Source organism: Bubalus bubalis, chromosome 1 (assembly GCF_019923935.1).
Source record: "Bubalus bubalis isolate 160015118507 breed Murrah chromosome 1, NDDB_SH_1, whole genome shotgun sequence".
Taxonomy (NCBI): Eukaryota; Metazoa; Chordata; class Mammalia; order Artiodactyla; family Bovidae; genus Bubalus; species Bubalus bubalis.
In genome coordinates, this window is record NC_059157.1 from 130,424,584 (window position 1) to 130,446,042 (window position 21,459).

Sequence of the window (21,459 nt, forward strand, 5' to 3'; positions counted from 1 at the left end):
AGACCTGGGTTCGATCCCTGGGTCAGGAAGATCCCCTGGAGAAGGAAATGGCAATCCACTCCAGTATTCTTGCCTGGAGAATCCCATGGACGGAGGAGCCTGGTGGGCTACAGTCCACGGGGTCGCAAAGAGTTGGACACAATTGAGCGACTTCACTTCAGCTTTTTCTATAGTCCAACTTTCACAGCCATACATGACTACTGGAAAAACCATAGCTTTGACTAGTTGGACCTTTGTTGGCAAAGTAATGTCTCTGCTTTTGAATATGCTGTCTAGGTTGGTCATAACTTTTCTTCCAAGGAGCAAGTGTCTTTTAATTTCATGGCTGCAGCCACCATATTCAGTGATTTTGGAGCCCCCAAAATAAAGTCTGTTCTGTCACTGTTTCCGTTGTTGCCCCATCTATTTGCCATGAAGTGATGGGACCAGATGCCATGATCTTAGTTTTTTGAATGTTGAGTTTTAAGCCAACTTTTTCACTCTCCTCTTTCACTTTCATCAAGTTGTTCTTCACTTTCTGCCATACAGGTGGTGTCATCTGCATATCTGAGGTTATTGATATTTCTCCCAGCAATTTTGATTCCAGCTTGTGCTTCTTCCAGCCCAGCATTTCTCATGATGTTCTCTGCATATAAGTTAAATAAGCAGGGTGACAATATACAGCCTTGACGTACTCCTTTCCCGACTTGGAATTAGTCTGTTGTTCCATGTCCAGTTCTAACTGTTGCTTCCTGACCTGCATACAGATTTCGCAGGAGGCAGGTCAGGTGTTCTGGTATTCCCATCTCTTTAAGAATTTTCCACAGTTTGTTGTGATCCACACAGTCAAAGGCTTTGGCATAGTAAATAGAGCAGAAGTAGATATTTTTTTGGAACTCTCTTCCTTTTTCAATGATCCAACGGATGTTGGCAATCTGATCTCTGGTACCCTCTACCTTTTCTAAATCCAGCTTGAACATCTGGAAGTTCACAGTTTACATACTGCTGAAGCCTGGCTTGGTGAATTTTGAGCATTACTTTACTAGCGTGTGAGATGAGTGCAATTGTGCGGTAGTTTGAGTATTTTTGGCATTGCCTTTCTTTGGGATTGGAATGAAAACTGATATTTTCCCCTTCTGTGGCCACTGCTGAATTTTCCAAATTTGCTGGCGTATTGAGTACAGCACTTTCACAGCATCATCTTTCAGGATTTGAAATAGCTCAACTGGAATTCCATCACCTCCACTAGCTTTGTTTGTAGTGATGCTTTCTAAGGCCCACTTGACTTCACATTCCAGGATGTCTGGCTCTAGGTCAGTGATCACACCATTGTCATTATCTGGGTTGTGAAGATCTTTTTTGTACAGTTCTTCTGTATATTCTTGCCATCTCTTCTTGATATCTTCTGCTTCTGTTAGCTCCATACCATTTCTGTCCTTTATCGAGCCCATCTTTGCATGAAATGTTCCCTTGGTTTCTCTAATTATCTTCAAGAGATCCCTAGTCTTTCCCATTCTATTGTTTTCCTCTATTTCTTTGCATTGATCACTGAGGAAGGCTTTCTTATCTCTCCTTGCTATTCTTTGAAACTCTGCATTCAAATGGGTATATCATTCCTTTTCTCTTTTGACTTTTGCTTCTCTTCTTTTCAGCTATTTGTAAGGCTTCCTCAGACAGCCATTTTGCCTCTTTGCACTTCTTTTTCTTGTGAATGGTCTTGATCGCTGCCTCCTGTACAATGTTACAAACTCAGTCCATAGTTTTATGTTGAAAAGAACATAGTTCTTATACTGAAATTGGTGCTTCATTCTGATGGTTAACACCTTTAATCAACCTCATAAAATACTGTTGATCTTAAAATGGATTCTGGAATGTAAACATTTCAGGGTTTTTTCCCCAGTAGAATGTGTTCTCTGCAATTGCTCAGAAATCAGAACTGAGAAAAAGGCTAAGCTCCTTCTTGAATACTTCCAAGTATTGGATTAACAGGTAAAATGAGAATCACACTTTAAATAACTGTTGAACATGTGGGAACACGTGGATACATCTCCAATGCTTTGAGTGATGTAGGTTTTACCACTTCCTTTTACAGTGTAACTTTATGTTTTTGACACAAGAAAAATAACCCCCTAACAAAAACCATTTGCTTTTAAGCAAATCCAGTCTATTTTGAGAGATTTGTGCTGGGCTCTAACATCTGACTTTCTGTAAATGACAATAACAACTTTAGTTAATTTCCTTCTCCCTCCCAAGATTCTGCCATGAAGCTCACAAATTCTGAAGGCATTTGAATATACTGTGATATCACATTTTTAGCTGCCAACCTAGATTTAACTGAGTACACATTTTGTGTAGACTGGCTGAAAGTACTTGGCTCAGGCACCTATCATGTTAACATCTTTTCTTTCTCCTTCCTCCCTCCCTTCCTTCCTTTCCTCCTTCCTTCCTCTCCTCCCTCCCTCCTCCTTTTTTTGCAAGTCTAAGTAAAGGGTCATTATCCCTGTCTAGACTCTTCTCATAATCATCTGTGCTTTTCAGAACAAATGTTATTTTGAAGAACTGTGCCCAACAGTGTTCACCTTGGTCTCTGATTTCTCTGCTTTGTGGCACTCAGCCTGCATGTGAAAGATTTTAAATAAATATATGCTTTCAAACATTCTTTTTGTGAGGTGACTTTGGGGCCACTTGAACTTGGATTTAAAATATCCTTGGCAGAGAGGGAAGGGGGTGGAGGGAGGAAAGACATAGGTAAGAAAGATTAAGCACAAACTTCCAGTTGCAAAATAAATGAGTCACAGGTATGAAATGTACAGTGTGGGGGATGTAGTCAGTAACTGTGCAATATCTTCGCATGCTGACATATTGTAACTCGGCTCACTGTGGTAATCATTTTGAAATGTCCTGAAATATCAAATCATTATATTGTTTAACAGGAACTAACATAGTGTAGTAGGTCATTGATATCTCAAAAACAAACTCCTAGAAAAAGAGATCTGTGTTCATCAGTAGCAGGAGTGAAGAAATGAGGGCAGTCAAAAGACACAAACTTCCAGTTATAAGATAAAGAAGTACTAGGGATGTGATGTACAGCATGATAAATATAATTAATACTGTTGTATGTGATGTTACATATGAAAGTTATTAAGAGAGTTCTAATCACAAGGAAAATTTCTGTTTCTTGGACTTTGTATCTCTATGAGATGATGAATGTTCACTAATCTTCTTGTGATAATCATTTCATGATGTATGTAGGTAAATCATTATGCTGTACATCTCAAACTTATACAGTCTTGTTATGTCAGTTGTATCTCAATAAAACTAGAAGTAAAAGCAGACAATCAAATAGCCTTGGCATGAATTTATTTTTTCAGATGGAGCTAGCTAACCAGATCAAGTAGAACAGGTTTCCAGGATGTTTCATCCAGGAATGGGGAATGGGAGAACTTTGCCCAGAGAGCAGAGAGTCCACAGGTGGTGATGCGGAGGAGCTAGAGACAGCACGTTTTCAGCAACTGTAGTCACCTTGTGGCTCTAGCAGTTTCTCTGTTCTGCTCACATTGTTCATTGTGCGTGCGTGCGCGTGCGTGTGTTAGCATTTTCCCATTACCAGGTTTCTCTCACACACTGCCATTAAAACCAATCTCAACATTCTTCAAGAAGCCAGAGGGATGCCTCAACCTGTCAAAAGGTCTTGAGGGCAGATGTACGTGCGTGCCTGCTAAGTCACTTCAGTCATGTCTGACTCTGTGGTACCCTATGGATTGTAGCCCAGGCTCCTCTATTCATGGGATCATCCTGAAAAGAATACTGGAGTGGGTTGCCGTGCCCTCCTCCAGGGCATCTTCTCGACCCAGCAATCCAACCCACATCTTTTACGTTTTCTGCATTGGCAGGTGGGTTCTTTGCCACTAATGCCACCCGGGAAGCCCAGAGGGTAGACGGAGATTGCCTAAAGATCAGAGTCACTTGATCCATATTGGTGTTTTAAGTGGTGCTTACATTCTTTTGCTGTATAAAAGGAGAGAGTCATCTAGATAGTCAGAATACCCTTAACCACCCACCCCAGCGAGGCAGCTGTCAGGGCCCAGGGACTGCAGTACCATTTTTTTGTGTTGTGTGTCTTGTAATTAGGGTGACCAGCATTCAGTACTGTCTGATAGTTCCAATTTAAAATATTTTATTCTGTGTCTCCACAAGTACATTTATGATTAATATTTCAAAACACAAAAAATAGGCACCCTTTAGCTCTTGAAATCGAATAGAGTTCTAACATGAAAAAGTCCTCTCCCTAGAGGAGTGACTTAGGACTTGTCCCCTGGCCTTCTGGGGTTGGGGGGAGCGGTCCTGCTGTTCCCCGTGGGACAAGGAAGCCCAAATAGAAGCAAAGATAATCACATAACACTTAGGGGCATCATAGAAACATCTTAGAATTGGACAGAAAGACCTGGGTTCGAATCCCCACTTTTCCACTTACTACTATGTGAACTTGGCCTTGTTACTTACTCTCTGAGCCTTAGTTTGTGGGTCTCTTAATTGGGAATACCTACCCATGCCTCAGGGGGTTACTATGAACACTGAATAAGAAGATGGATGTAAAGAACAGTGTCTCTCATACAGTCAGTGCAAACTTAGAGCTATATTTCACTTGCTGGGATGAAAGTATTTCAAATTTATGAAGAATTTAAAAGGCCTATTCAAAAAGAATATGACAGAACTTTTCAGTCAGCTTTATGCAATCTCACTACAAAAATGGAGCCTCTTCCCAACTCCATCTTCACCTGCTACATCAGAAGAAATTGAATGTCTTAACCCCATTTAGTCTTCTGCCCTTTCTATGCCAGTACTAACACAGGTGACCACTTTATACAAACACGAAAGTTGAGCCATAGGGAAGGGTTCAGTGGTGGTTGGCAGACTCAGAAGTAATATTCTGTTTTTCTACAGGGTTAAATCCTCTATATCCTATTAATCTCACCTCCCCCATGCATACAATCTTGTAATGAATCCCAACTCCCTGTAGTCACAGACATATCCTATCTGAAACTCTTTATGAATTCAGACCTGGGCAGCAAGACTCACCCCGCACTGAAACCTCATCCACGGATGCCTTCCATGCTGAAGCAAAGACTTTACAGAGTGTTTCAATAGCCGAAGGGTTCACTGTCATGCTTGTTAGCGTCTTGCTCCAGTACACAGAAAAATTGATTCTTAACAGGCCAAATTATTTTTGTATTTTTCTTTTTTCATGCACAGTAACTCCATTCTTTTACCTGGTCAGTTCCTTTAAGAAAGATTCGGTTAAGGGAGCTGCATCTTATTATCTTCTGCCACCAATGCATGGTGCAAAGACAGTTTAATTCTTAAGGAGAGAATCATTTAAGTGTGACCTATTGTGTTAGTCTGGATGCTTTTCATATTAAGCACTGTGAGTTAAAGAGGACTTTAATTTGTTTAAACCACATTGAAAATTTACATTGAACTTGAAGTGCCCACTGCCTTTTTCCAATCAGCTCAACTATTCCCAGATCTTCTAAGGTGAATTTTAAATAATACAAAACCTTTAGCTAATGTTACTAAAAGGGATACCCAAACCAGTACAGTGGCTCATAGGAAGATTGTTATATGGCTGAAATGACTTCTCCAAAGTGTATACTAGTTGCCTGAAAAATATTTCACTAAACTGAGACTCTTGGAACTTAACTTTAGCATTGATCCATGTTCATGCATTAACAGCATTATTGAGGCCCAAATGCACAGTAACAGTATAATCCCAGAACTCTGGCTCTAGAGAACAGGTTTGAGGCCATACTATAGTCTCATGCTGGCTAGATTTGTTATTAATAGCTGCAAAAAGAAAACCATGAAACCCATATAGAGAAGGAGTGTTAGAGATGCAACTGATAATGGATGTAGACGCTACCTGCCCACAAGCCATAGTAGTAATGTTATTGTTAGTCGCTCAGTTGTGTCCAACTCTTTGTGATCCCATGGACAGAAACCCTCCAGGCTCCTCTGTCCATGGGATTCTCCAGGCAAGAATATTGGAGTGGATTGCCATTCCCTTCTCCAGAGGAACTTCCTGACCCAGGGGTCAAACCCAGGTCTCCTGCATTGCAGGCAGATTCTTTACCATTTGAGCTACAGAGAAGACCTTGCCCACAAGCCATAACTGACTCTGAAATGTAGAAAGGTGAACAGTGCTGTGCTCCGTCACTCAGTTGTGCCTGACTCTCTGCAATCATTTGGACTGTAGCCTACCAGGCTCCTCTGTTCATGAGATTTTCTCAGGTAAGAATACTGGAGTGAGTTGACATTTCCTTCTCCCGGGGATCTTCCCCATCTAGGAATCAAAACCGCATCTCTGAGTCTCCTGAATTCACAGGCAGATTCTTTATCACTGTGCTACCTGGGAAGTCTGATTAATAATATTATATAACAATTATTGGAGAAGGCAATGGCACCCCACTCCAGTACTCTTGCCTGGAAAATCCCATGGATGGAGGAGCCTGGTGGGCTGCAGTCCATGGGGTTGCTAAGAGTCGGACATGACTGAGCAACTTCACTTTCACTTTTCACTTTCACGCATTGGAGAAGGAAATGGCAACCCACTCCATTGTTCTTGCCTGGAGAATCCCAGGGACGGGGGAGCCTGGTGGGCTGCCGTCTATGGGGTTGCATAGAGTCGGACACGACTGAAGCGACTGAGCAGCATAACAAACAATAAAAATAACAGATATTTTCTGAGCACTTATTATGAAAGATGTTTTCTCAACATTATCTTATTGAATCCTCAACGAGCTTAGAAAGTACACATTATTTTTATTCCCATTGGAAAGAGAGTCTCTGACATGTACACGTTGCTATATTGAAAATAATTAAATAAGGACTTACTGTATAGCACAGGGAACTCTGCTTAATATTCTGTAATAACCTAAATGGGAATGGAATTTGAAAAAGAATAGATATATGTATGTGTATAACTGAATCACTTTGCTGTAGACCTAAAACTAACACAGCATTGTTAATCAACTATACTCAAATATAAAATAAAAATTAAAAAAGAGAAATATTTGCTTTGTATCCACTGAGATACATTGCTATCTTATTTCTGTCTACACGCATACTCTGAATTTAAAGAATGACCATGTATATCATCTAATTTAAAAATTAGTTTAAAAAAAAACAGAGTCTCAGACAGATTCGAATTACCCAAGATTCTAGAGACAGGAAACAGCAAAGCTAAGATTCAGATCCATTTGACGTCAATGTCCACGGCTAGAACCACGATGCCGGACTGCCAGGGTTCTGGAGAGAGTGAGCTCCGGGATGGATGCGGTAGTAACCTGGGTTTCTGTTTGCAAACACTGGCAGCAGTGGGCTAGATCAAAAGAGGTACATGGCCCTAAGTCATACATCTAATAACCACAATGAGGCTTCATCCAGCATGATCCTGCAGCAATTTGTCAAGTATGTTTCTTGGCCAAGAAGCACCCTGTCGCGCGCATTGTGCTTTACAGTAATTTTCCATAGGGCGCTCCTTTGATTCTGATCATCTATTGTGATGGAGATTAACATAAAAACCATATTTAAAGCAAAATTGTTTGGGGGAGTTTGTGGGCTTCTGGGTTTCCTTTTAAAGCCTCTGTGGGCCTAAACGTGCCTGTGCCAGCTGCTCAGGTGTTGTATTGTATTATCCTTCTGCTTGTTCTGATACAGGTGGGGTGAATGGGAAGGGATACACATTCACGAGGGACCCTGCAATGTCTCTGCTTTCAGCGATCCGTTTGTAAAGCCCTCTCGTGTAAAGGACACTTCTGCTAGACTTCAGACAAAAGGATTCTGAGCTAGGATTTGATGGAGATACTTTTCTGTATCTTTTACTCTCCCACAAACTAAGGGTGGCTTACCTCTCTCCATTCAGGTCTATGCTTACTTAGATAGACTGAATATTGGAAGAATGGTTTCTATTGCTCTGAGCCAAAAGTAACGAAATAATTAAAGTAAGAGCATTTTTTTTTAATTAACTAAAAACAAACTCAGAAACCAACACAATTAGGGTAAGCCTGCTCTGTGTCCAGTGATTCTGTTGGATATGAAAGAGATTTTAAAGGTATGGAGTGACACAAAAATCTAGGAAAGAGGCTGACCTGGAATAGATAGCCAGGAAGCTGGCCATGAAGTTTAATTTCCATTTCCCATCTTCTAATCTCCTTCACCCTGTCCTCAGCTGGTTCCATGAAGACCTGGAACAGAGTGAGAGGAGCAGATAATCCTCCATTGTTTTCTCTTCAGCCCCCCTGTGCAGGGCTTGATTTATTTTTTGCCAAACTCCAAGGCTACCACGTTGTGGAGAGGGGGGTGGGGAGGAGTTGGGGGGGCTGGGGCAGTGAGAGGGGTTTGGGGGAGGCTTTTTGGATCCTCAGATGCATCTTAAGCCCTGCAAATACTACCTCTCCGGTTGCTTCTTTCAGGTGCCACACCTCTAGCTGAAGGTCAATAGACAATTTTCCCTGAATGGGAAGCACAATGAACACACTTTATAATTATAATGCCTGAGACAACAGCTAACAGTAGGCATCACAGGCTAGCCATGCTCCTTCAGGCTTTTACAATACAGTTTGGTGTTTTGCGGAGTTCAGCCTAGGAGCTCCACCAAACTGTCCAGCAGGGATCCCTGGCCCAGTGTGGTCTGCATCTCATCACGTGACTGTCCGTCTTGTTCTTCAGATCTTGCCTGATAAGTTGAATGCTGAGAGGGCATTTCATAATCCTCCTATTAGCTTCAGCACCTATTTCTCTCCATCAGAGGATGCTGTTTTTTCTTACATGGAAACAAAACAATTTCATAATTATTTGTTGTTTGTTCTTCTACTTTGTATGGCCTCTTTTCGTTTTTTTTCTACTAGAAGATAAAGTCTAAAGGCAGGACCATGTCCATCTTGCTCACTACTGTTTCCCAGGGCATGGGATTATGGCAGGTGTCCAGGAAATATTTTCCTCAAAATAATTTTAAAATGACCCTTATGAATTATATTTCTATGTTATTTCATGTCTGGTTTTTATATACACTGTGCCATGTGAGTCTCACAATGACACCATGAGACAAACCAGGAAAATGTTACCTTACATTTATAAATAGAGAAACGAAGTGAGATAAGGCTCCTAGAATCCCCATCCTGGTGTAGTCTCCTCCACCACTATTGAGTGCTGATATGTATAACCAATGGGATGATGGAAAAATGATGAGTGTAACTTGTGAGGCCAGATCATAAAGATATTTAGGTTCTGCCTCACATTCCTTGAATTACCCACATTAAAGGAAACCAATTGCTGCTTAACAAGGACACTTGATCCTATGAATTACATAGGAGGAATTGAGGCCACCTGCCACCAGCCCAGTCCAACATATAAGCCATGGAAGTGAGCAGTCTTTCAAGAAGATTCTCCAGCCCCAATCAATCCTTCAGATGACAGCAGTCCTGGCCAATATCTTGGCTACAGCCTCATAAGAGACCAACCAGATTCTGGACTCACGGATACTCTGATAAAAATATGTATCATTTCAAGCTGCTAAGTTTGGAGGGGGAGGGCAATTTGTTTTGCAGCAATAGATAGCTAATATTTCAAGACTCAGAGACAAACAGCAATTCTTCATCTTCTTTCTCTTCTTTCTCCTTTAACTCCAATCCCAACCTTCCTGCCTCTGCCAAAGAAATTTGGGATATGTGCGTAGTTAATAGAATACAATGTGTAATTATATTATTCCAGTTTCTCTCATTACAGCCACTTCTAGCAGGTAAATAATGACCATTCATATCACTTGAAGAGAAGAAAACCAAAGAAGGCTACTCAAGAAACTAGGCAGCTTATTTCCGTCAAAGTCAACTGTCCAACCTTTGTCAAGACCTCAACAACTCTGAACCAAGACTAGATGCCCCAGGGAATCCTTCTAAATGTTAAAACCTATTTAAAGGCGTTGATGGTGGAGGGCAAGGGGTGTTGTATAAGTTAGAAGGATACCATTTTAATTTGCAAACAGAGCTTTTAAAGAAAATGCATGCATAATGGACTTGATAAAATATCATTCAACTATTTACATATTGGGAGTCTGAACAAAGTCATATGTATTAATAAATATGCTTGACAAGATAATCTATCATGACACGTATCTGAATATATACCTCCAGGCAACATCCCACCAGTTACTCCCTGATGCTGCTCTCCAAACAAAAGAGCTCACATACAGTCCTTGAAAGTAAAGCCCCCTTGAGATCACTTGATCTCTCTATGCCCTTTCTGCACAAATCTCCCTCGTGACAGCCCCTAAAGTGATCATCCGGGCCCAGCTTATACTTTCTTATCTGCCTAGAAGAGAAGATGGCTAAGTTGTGTGCGTTTATGGAGAATTGCTCTGGAGTGATTCCCAGTGATAATGGCTAAGAGACGTGGAATTTTTTACAGTTATATCTTTTCTGATCACAAACATATTTGCCACTATTGAGAGATGAACTATATGAAAGACATGAATTTACTGTTTATAGTCATGCTCCTTCTGTCCTAGTGACACGGGTTCTTCCGGATGAGTGGGTGAGGTTGTCTCTGTGAGTGTTGAGGGGAGAGGGTGCCTCAGGGCCCTGGTTACTGTGTCTGGTTTCACTCTATCAGTGCCATTCTTACTGGTACCCCATGAATTCCAGATACCTTTGCTCATCCCCAGGGAGATCTAGTGGCTAAGAGAAGAATCCCATCTACCACTGGTAGACTGTGTTATCTGATACACATTATTTAATTTCTCTGAACCTCAATTTCTCACCACCAGAATTATATCATGACCACAACACAGGGTCTTGTATATGTGAAAGAATTTTTTTATGAGAGGTAGATACATGAAGTATATCATAGCAGTTGCATGTCTCAGTGAAGTTCTCAGCAAGAAGTATTCATGAATAAATGGTAGACTCTGCTGCAATAACCATGGGAATGTTTGTTAATTCTGAAATTGCTATACTTGTATACTAAGACTGAATAAGTAAGTAAATGGTTAGTGCATGATGGGGACCAGATTTCTCATAGATGGAGTAGGAAGTTACAAATAAACAAAGAGGAAAAGCTAGAAAGAATCATGTGGTACTGGTTAGATTCAGAGACATCAGTATAAACTTATCTTCAGCACACAAAGATATAGATGGATATATACAGAAATAATTACAGGTACGTGTATCCATAGGTTAGTATAGACACATTTCCTCACTCTATCCACTGAGAGGACCTAGAAGCAATTACACCCCAGAAGCAATGAGAACACTAGTACTCATATCTTGATTTTTTTTCTTTTTAAATATTTATTTGGCTGTGTTGGGTCTTAGTTGTATCATGCGGGATCTTTAGTTGCAGCACGTGGGATCTAGTTCCCTGACCAGGGATTGAACCTGGTCTCCCTGCATTGGGAGATGGAGTCTCAGTCACTGGACCACCAGGGAAGTCCCCACTTCTAAAAGTGGTATTAGAAGTGAGTTCTAATACCACTTTTCAATTAAAGGAACCAGGGCTCCTTGGAGAAATGATTGATTTTAGGGCTGGGACAGAAAATAACACAAATATACAAGAAGGCCTATCCATTCATAATTCTATATTTAGAAAGAAGACCCTAAAAGCCATGGTTAAGAGATATCTTTGGTAGACAGTGGTAGAAATAAATTAAAAACAATTTTGGTTACAATAAAAACAATTCCTCTAGTTTAATCTAACCTGGCTAAACTGTAATTTCTTCGAAGAATTTGTCAGGGGGTGAGATGAAAGGGTTAAGTCCATGAAACACCTCAGTTTTCAGCCACTAACTGTGGTATCCTGGGTAATTACTGCGGCTTACTTGAGACCACACCTTAGATAAACCTGTAGCACTGGAGTTTTCTGCAAACATTTTCTTTCCTGCAAGCTGTGGCTTGTCCCTTTCATATATTTGTCCTAGGTTTTCAACTTGATTTTCCAGTGGCTAGTTTATACTTGGTTGAGCCAACAAATCAGGGTCTGTTGATTTAGCTTCATATCTTCTTGGTGCTTGCGTGAGACAACCATGCCAGCTATGTGGTAATGAACACAGTCAGGCTGGATGAATTATTTTCCTATGAGGGGAATAAAGTTAAAAAAAAAAAAAAAGGAGGAACTGGTTCAGGTAAAGGTTATGATTTAATTTCCCTTGTTTCATCTATTGCTTTTAAAAATAATAAAGACTTTCCTTGTGACTGAAATTTTATTCTCATTTCACTTTTTAAATGAGCATTTGATTTTCTCTCATTTTAAGAGCCCAGTACAAGAACAGTAGAGTCAAAGGACAAAGTAGGTACTTGATGTGACAAAGAAAGAGTGTTCTTGAGGAGGCCAATTCTCCATCATAGTGTTCTACAAAAAGTGGAATTATACTAAGAGAACCATCTTGAGGTCATATCAGTCTATAAAGAGTACAAAGCAAAGTAATTTGTGTTTTAGGTTTTAGTGGGTATAAACTACAAGGTACTTCTTGAACCTGCATATCCATTTAAGAAAAAATAGTCATGATATCTAGTCAATGGGGACATATCTTTGCCCATTGGAGGGTGAGGTGGAAATGATATTCCCTTCTCACCATTTTCCTGCACATCATTGCCATCAGATCTAGGAGAAAATGTAGTGAGCAATTGCATTCTAAGTAGATTTTGAAAGTTTCAAAAACTTTCAGAGTCTTATGAGGTTAGCAAGAGTGGTAGTATTGTTTTCTTAGTTTGCATATAAGATAAAGAATTGGGGCCAAGATATAGGCATTTGAAATGACATGCTCAAAGTCCTGAATGAAGCTAACAGTGATAGCAGGATTACCACCCAGGCCAACTGTTCTTCAAATGCCCTGCAGCCACTTTTTGGGTAATCATCAATGTCAACATCACCCAACAACACTTCTCACACATGCATTAGTGGAATTACTTTAACCAACTAGTTTGATCATTATCTTGCTGAGGAGGCAAGTATTTGGGAAATAGAAATTTTTACTGGGCTGGAATGGAAGGAGCCAGAAGACTTGGCGGAGGGGAGCAGTAGGGGAAAGAAAATGTGTTTATCAACTTTTTATTTTTCATTTCAAAAGGAGTAAATGCTTATAGCAACAAGCAATATAATCCAAAAATATACAGAGATTTTAAAGTGAATAATATCCTGCCCACTCCCTCCTAGACTAGCCAGTATTAACAGCCTGGTCCATATCTTTTGTCTTTTTAAAGTCACAAAAGAAATAGAATGGAGGAACTGGAGGAAGTGAGGCGGGAAGGAAGGAAGGTTCAGGAAAAGGGGTGCAAAAGTCACACCTACCAACATGCTCTCAGCCTCAGCCTGAGGCTGCAGCCAGGATGCTGAATACTCCTCTGGAAGGCTGCAATATCAGTCTCCCCTAGGTCACTGGTCTTGGTTTATAGTCATGAAATCCATGCTCTCCATTTAAGCTCATTTTCTCCATGTCTAATCTCTGTTCTCCCAACCCCACTCCCCATTTGCAACCCCATTCCACACACACTCACCTACGCCTGCCCTATAGCAACCCATGAAGACAGAAAACCAAACATACAGATGACAGTTGGTTCTCTTGCTGCTATTCTCTGAAAAGAGAGTGTTGGGGGCATCTGGCTTCCTAAGACCTTGACATAGGGGTCCTGGAATTTCACAGTTTGCTGTTTGCTAAAATCAGAATGGCCACAAATGTGAGGTAGATGGCTGCTCACTGAGTTTGCAGACCAAATGCCTCTGGAGATGTTTCAGACCCTAATGGGACCTGACATTGCTGCTAAGTCCTCAGGGTCAGCTTGAGGTTGTTGGCTATTGGAGCTCACTTTTGGAAAAGTTATTGACAGTCTAGGATATGGGCCAGCTTCAGGCTGGGCAGCCATATTACTGCCTCCTCTCCCTATTCCTTCCAACACACAAGTTTGAACAACGTGCCTCCCCAGTGAAGCTTCTGTAATATAAATCCAGCCACAGCAAGAACTGCCTTCTTGTAAAACATCATTTCAGAGTTTAGCCCATCTGCCAGTCTAGGGCAACCACTGGAAGCTGAGGTTCTTAAAAAGAGAGTCAGGGCAGTGAGGTGAGTTGTGAAGTATGACAATATCCTGGGAAACCGTAAGCCTGGATGGAAGGAAGCCATCAGCAAGACTGCTCTGGATTTTGGGGGGGCCAAAATGATGACATACCCCCAGAATTCACCCTTCTGTCAGTGCGTGCATGCTCAGTTGCTCAGCCATTTGCAACCCCATGGACGGCAGCCCACCAAGCTCCTCTGTCCATGGGATTCTCCAGGGAAGAATACTAGAATGGGTTGCCGTTCCCTCCTCCAAGGGATCTTACCTACCCAGGGGTCAAACCTGAGTCTCCCGTGTCTCCCGCACTGCCAGGCAGATTCTTTACCACTGAGCCACCAGGGAAGACTTTAAGCTTACACTATTCTTACTGGCATATGGTTGGTAAACAAGGCAAGTCAATGGCCTCTGAGAAGTACTGCGTTGGACCATCCCTCCACAGTAAATGTGAGTAGTAAGGAGGGAGAACTTGCTATAGAGATCCAAGCAGTTCCAGAGTAATATGCATCATGCACTGGAACACAGCAAAAAAGCTACGGGGGCAGTGGTTGACACCGTCTTCAACTTCTCCCTCCTTTTGATCAGAATGAAACCCAGAGGATTGTTTTAACACTGTCATAACTGTTTTTATTTGTTGTTGTTGTGTCCGACTCTTTGTGACCCCATTTGTGTGACTCTTTGTGTGACTGTAGCCCACCAGGTTTCTCTGTCCATGGTATTTCCCAGGCAAGAATACTGGAATGGGTTGCCATTTCTTCCACCAGAGGATCTTCCCACCCAGGGATTGAACCCACATCTCCTACTTGGCAGGGATTCTTTACCACTGAGCCACCTGGGAAGCCTCTTGTGCTTCCTGTGTGCCAGACTCTAGTTCAGCCCTTACAGATGTTATCTCATATAATCCCATCAACCTAATGAAAAGCTCACAATTCATCCATGAAGTCAAGGACAGATTCATTAGATCCTAGTTTTGCAAATTTGGGTGACTGCCTTGCAAGAATAGAACTATTCTTCTCATATTAAAATTGCTTATTTATCCAACCTTTACTCTGACTAATTACCTGAGTACTGGTTATTAGTATAAACATTGTACTCACTACTTTTAAAACTCTTGACCATTGAAAATAAACTCTCACAAAGTTAACCTGGAAGAATAAAGTATATGTTGAGTATAGTGATTCAGTTCAGGAAGGCACGTAGATCAAAGTGTGAATAGTACACAGTGATTTGTTACTCTTATTTAAAAAATAATAATAATTAGAATTATTAAAAGTTAAAAGGCTGAGGAAAGTGAGCTAAAGTGAAACATACAACATAAACATTTTCATTGTAGAGTGACTTTCAAAAAGCAGCCAAAACTATTTTCTGAAAACATTGCAAATATCTAAAAATACCTATAAACAACAGATGGTTCCCATTTAGATGGTAATTTGTTTCTGGCATTTTTATTTCATATGAGAGTATAATGACATTTTTTAAGGTAACTTCTGGGCATTTGTCATATCAGATCATGGTAGTGGGGCCATTGGTGGTGGGACTCTTATCCTGGGTACCAAGCAGAATCTTCTGCCTTCAGAAATCATCTCCCGAAACCACCTCCTTCCTACTTGAACTCACCAACCAATCAGAGGGCAACCTGGGCACTGTCCACCTTTGTGACTGTTAGTTCAGTTCAGTCATTCAGTCATGCCCGACCCTTTGTGACCCCATGGACTGCAGCACTCCAGGCCTCCCTGTCCATCACCAACTCTTGGAGTTCACTCAGACTCACGTCCATTGAGTTGATGATGCCATCCAACCATCTCATCCTCTGTCGTCCCTTTCTCCTCCTGCCTTCAATCTTTCCCAGCATCAGGGTCTTTTCAAATGAGTCAGTTCTTCGTATCAGGTAGCCAAGGTATTGGAGTTTCAGCTTCAACATCATTCCTTCCAATGAATAATCAGGGCTGATTTCCTTTAGGATGGACTTCTTGCAGTCCTTGGATCTCCTTGCAGTCCAAGGGACTCTCAGAGTTTTCTCCAACACCACAGTTCAAAATCAGCAATTTTTAAGTGCTCAGCTTTCTTTATAGTCCAACTCTCACATCCATACATGACTCCTGGAAAAACCATAGCTTTGACTAGATGGACCTTTGTTGAAAGTGAAAGTGAAGTTACTCAGTCGTGTCCGACTCTGCGACCCCATGGACTGTAGCTTACCAGGCTCCTCTGTCCATGGGATTTTCCAGGCCAGAGTACTGGAATGGGTTGCCATTTCCTTCTCCAGGGGATCTTCCCGACCCAGGGGTTGAACCCATGTCTCCCGCATTGCAGGCAGACACTTTACTGTCTGAGCCACACTTTGTTGGCAAAGTAATATCTCTGCTTTTTAATATGCTGTCTAGGTTGGTCATAACTTTCCTTCCAAGTAGCAAGTGTCTTTTAATTTCATGGCTGCAGTCACCATCTGCAGTGATTTTGGAGCCCAAAAAAATAAAGTCTGTCACTGTTTCCACTATTTTCCCATCTATTTGCCATGAAGTGATGGGACCAGAAGCCATGATCTTAGTTTTCTGAATGTTGAGCTTTAAGCCAACTTTTTCACTCTCCCCTTTCACTTTCATCAAGAGGCTCTTGTGATTGTTAAAGTATCTCCAAAATGGCATTTTAACCTGCCCCATGAAGAATATGAATGGAACTTGCTAAAGATCGGTACTTACCAGGCAGTCAGTCCACTCTTCTTTTCCATATAGCCTGCAATCCAAACTCTTAAAAACTTGAATTGGCCTCTTTCCTTTTCTCTCAATCCAAATGTGTGGAGTTTTAGCATAAAACTAAAATAAGGAAAGCAGAATTCAATCTGGTGAAGAAAATATTGTCAATTCTATGTGTTCTGAAGAGAATTCTGACTTCCAGGGATGTATTAATAATGTTTGTGTGTTAGTTGTTCTGTCATGTCTGACTCTTGCGACCCCGTGGACTGTAGCCCGCCAGGCTCCTCTGTCCATGGGATTCTCCAGGAAAGAATACTGGAGTGGGTTGCCATTTCCTCCTCCAGGGCATCTTCCCAACCCGGATCAAATCTGGGTCTTCTGTATTGCAGGAGGATTCTTTAACATCTGAGCTACCAAAAGCCAATATTAATAATAGAGGCATCTAAAATGGCATTTGATGGAGAGTGATTCAAAACCAGGTTGGAAAGTTGAAGAGGGAGGTCCAAGAATGTGTCTGGGCAAGGGAGGGCTGGGCTCCGGGATGCTCCTGAGCGACATTCACAGGCCTTGGCCTGCTGCCTCCCCACTGGGGTATGAGTATGTGCATGTGTGGGGTGATGCCCGCTGGAAGGCGGCTGAAAGCCCAGTGATCCCAAGGTGATAAAGTCAACAAGTCAGGCTGCCAAAATGTGCTGCCTGAAACAGACTGACTTTTCACCACACACATGAGGATACCATTCCTGTTCAAATATTTATTTGAGCTTGTATTCCAGAAAGATTTATTCCTCTGTTAGGTTTATGCACTTCCCCATTCCTTTCTCTCTCTTTTGAAGGTTAGATGAGGATTTCCTTGTCATTTGTTCTAAAGGACTGGTGTTTTCTTCCTTGAAATAGTAGCTGGAGCCTGAAAATGGTGGATTCAGAGACACACAAATTAAATGTAAAAGTTTAAGTCATGAAACAAACCCAAAGCTTACAGTCATACCCCCAGCTCACCATTCTGCAACCTTATCTTTTTTTTTAACTTACCATTTTTAAAAAAGCAGTAATAAAATACCCAATCAGATTTTGTATCACTGAAATCTTTCTCAACTGGAGGAACATTTGCAATGACCTTTTTTTCCCCCTTAAGATTAAATTCTTTAAAAACAAATTCACTTTTAATATGAATGTTATGATTCACAGCACAAAAAAACTATAGGCATGTTATAGTTGTGGAAATTATTCAAGAATGAACTATTCTCAGAAACATAGAAGTGATGCAAACCTGAGCTTTTAGAAAATCTCTAACGGCACTTTGGCAGGGATCTCTAGTGGATTCTACTGACCAAAGAAGATAAATAAAGGTCATATTTCTGCACAGTTCATTAGAATTTACCTTTAATTTTATAGCAAACTATAAAATTGTTTGCTATAAAAATTAGGTGTGTAGTGGCTACCAGATAACAGAGACTCTGTCATAAACACTGGTCATTTAATCCTTAGAGTAAATCTATAAGGAAGATATTATTATTCTCAGTTTATAAATGGAAATACTGAGGCTGAATGATTTGTCAGAGTTTCACTGCCATGAAAGTTTAAGAGGATGTAAAATCAGGTTTTCTACCTCTAAATTTGGCATTCTTTTCACTACTTAACACCTCTTAAGCTTGAATATTAAGTATTCTGTGGTTGTTCTTGAAATGAGAATTAATTTAAATTTGTTCTTTCTCATATTCCACTCCAAATAAAAGTGTTAAGGACCAAAGTGCAATATAAAGTATGTATTTTTCTTCTTAAAGGCGTCTGCCCTAAACCTTTTTTTAAAAATAAAAATGCACATACATAAAAAACATAGAAATAAAAACTGAAAAAAAAAAGTTTAAGTTTGTGAATTGTCTCAAAACAAAATGGGACTGCACATTATCTGTGAATCATTAGAATGCTAGCAGAGGTTCCCAGAATGGTATCATGAATGAAATATCACATTAAAGCTTTACCAAGAATTCTAATTCAAAAAACTTTGGAGAGACCTTGTCACTTTAGTTTTAACATGTGAAATAAATATGCCAGTGCAATCAATGCTGACCAAGACATGCTGGCTTTGCAGTTATAGTTTGCTATAGAATTAAAGGTAAATTCTAATGAACCCTGCAAAAATATGACCTCATAGCTAGATAAGCAATGATACCCTCAACTATAAAACAGCCTTCAAGAAGAGCTCAAACTTAAAGTCTGATACTTTATTCTTTTCTATATGTTTATTTTTTTTAAATGTCTTAAAGACTATTAGAGGAAGTAAGTTAATATCCTTAAATATTCACTGGCTCAAAGCAGTGGCCATTCATATTCCACTAATGTGTTTGGTTTGCTTCATATAATACAAATAAAAAGCAGAATGTTCTGCCCTGTCAGCCACAGCAGTTTGTGTGTTGTCTGTAGGCGTATGTAAATGCACATGCAAAGGGTAACTGAAAATAATTGATAACTCTTTAGAATATTTGTCAAGGTAGATTAGCTGGGTTTATGGGGAAAATATGTCCAGGAAAAAAAATGTCACTATGGGTAGTGACAAAGCAAAATGTGGTGCTGGTGCTGTGACATTTCAAACATACATTTCAGAAGGCAGTTGAAACCGTTAAGCCAGGACTCAAGTGTAACTAATATAGTTTTTGATGAGATTGATTTCTCAGCTGTCTTGTTGCCCTAGGTCTTTACTCCTCCCACAGATTTCACACTTTGTGCATATCAGGTTTAGTCATTTATCTCGTGAAGTAGTTATCATATTCCATTATTCCATGGCTAATCATGACATAAGCAGTTAGCACTTTTCATCTTCCAAGCTCTTAATAGCAGTTAATTAATATAAACAACCCCCTTAGGAGATAAATTAATCACACTGTAACAGTTTCCTTTTCACCAATTGAGAAGCTGAGGTATAGAGACTAAGTAATTGGCCCAAAGTCATTGAGAAAACAATATTTGAAGATGGTGGTGACCCGAGGAGCTCTGAGATTTCAAACTTGAATAAAACGTTTGCTTTTCATTTGTCTCTTGTACATCATGGCCTAGTGGTAAAGAACCTGCCTGCCAATGTAGAAGAAGTAAGAGATGTGGGTTTGATCCGTGAGTCAGGAAGATCCCCTGGAGGAGGAAATAGCAACCCACTCCAGTATTCTTGCCTGGAAAATCCTATGGACAGAGGAGCCTGGCAGGTCATAGTCCCTGGGATTGCAAAGAGCTGAACATGAGTGACTAACACTACTACTTACATCATATATAAAACCATTAAACCAATAGCCCAGTGGGAAATATGCTTGTTCTGCTACCTACACTAAGAGCACTGGCATGATTCTCCATGGTTTTAAAGAAGCTGAAAGTATTTTATCACCCCCAAATTTCAGTCTTCAGGTAGCATGCTACTTTCTGTTACCTGATTCTATCAAATCAGTCCACAGATCTCTATGTTGTTGTTGTTGCTTAGTTGCTAAGTCTTGTCAGACTCTCTGCAATCCCACGGACAGTGGTCCACCAGTTTCCTCTGTCCATGGGATTTTCCAGGCAAAAATACTGTAGTAGGTTGCCTTTTCCTAGTCCAGGGGATCTTCCAGACCCAGAGATCGAATGCCTTTCCTGCATTGACAAGTGGATTCTTCACCACTGAGCCACCAGGGAAGCCAGATCTTTATGGTGATGAGTTTTGACCTCAGATATCAAATGAAAATGAATGTCAGACCTATTGATCATTTGCCCACACCACCAAATGCCTGAAATTTAATGGACTTTAGGCTTACTTATCTGAACCCATAGATGTACTGACATTGTTTAGAGTTTGGATCAAATCACATTGGATAATTTTCAATAAACAATATGTAACCAATTCAGTATGTTTGATGTGTAATTCTATGGCACATCATGGGTTTAGTAAATGGGATACCCAAGCTGTCACATTTCTCAGTGTACACTGACTCACAAAATGAATTCATTGCTTTTAATCTTTTCTTCTGATAAAAATCTTAAAGTATCCCAAGCTGTTCTTTTTTCTAAATCATTATTGAAGTACCTACAATATCATGTTAATTTCTGTTGTAACCCAAGCTGTTCTTAAGGGTACATGAAAGAAAATCTAGTCTATGGAAGTATATTGGCAAGGTAAAAAGTAAATTTGGAGAATTATCAAAAATTACTAGAACTCTTACCCATATTGTCAGTCTTGATTCTTTCCAGGTGTTGTTTCAACTGGAAACATGTGAATCCATGCTTGTTATCAGTCAGTTCATTTGTTATCCACAATCACAGTCCTCTTCTCCCTCCTTGCTTTAGAAAAGTAGTATATAGATAATGGAGATCTTATTTTAAATAACAACAACAAAAAATATAACATAGGCTTTTTTCAACATATTTTGTTCTAGAAATAAACATTATATCCAACCTTATTAGCAATTGAAATAAAATTGCTGAGAGAAAAAACATGTAAAAAAGTCATCTTAGGGAAACTTGGAGAAGAGTATATGGAAACATTCTGTACTACTTCTGAATCATGTCCTAAATCTAAAAGTATTCCAAAGTAAAACACTCTTAAAAGAAAAAGCAATAAAGAATGAGTGTCGTAGACTGAAAAATGGCTCTCCAAAAGATATCCACAGCCTAATCTTTGAAATTTGTGAATATTATTTTATTTTTGGGGGGGAGGGGGAACCTCTTGGAAG

General features: G+C 40.2%; 1 long non-coding RNA gene across 1 annotated transcript; it reads right to left on the bottom strand.

Moving 5' to 3' along the window:
* Positions 1 to 17,603: 17,603 nt before the first annotated feature.
* On the bottom strand, positions 17,604 to 21,060 carry LOC123334387. The gene is made up of 2 exons (XR_006552133.1): positions 20,950 to 21,060; positions 17,604 to 17,675 (listed from the first exon to the last, which is right to left on the bottom strand). It is a non-coding gene; the product is annotated as an uncharacterized LOC123334387 (long non-coding RNA).
* Between the last annotated feature and the right edge of the window lie 399 nt (positions 21,061 to 21,459).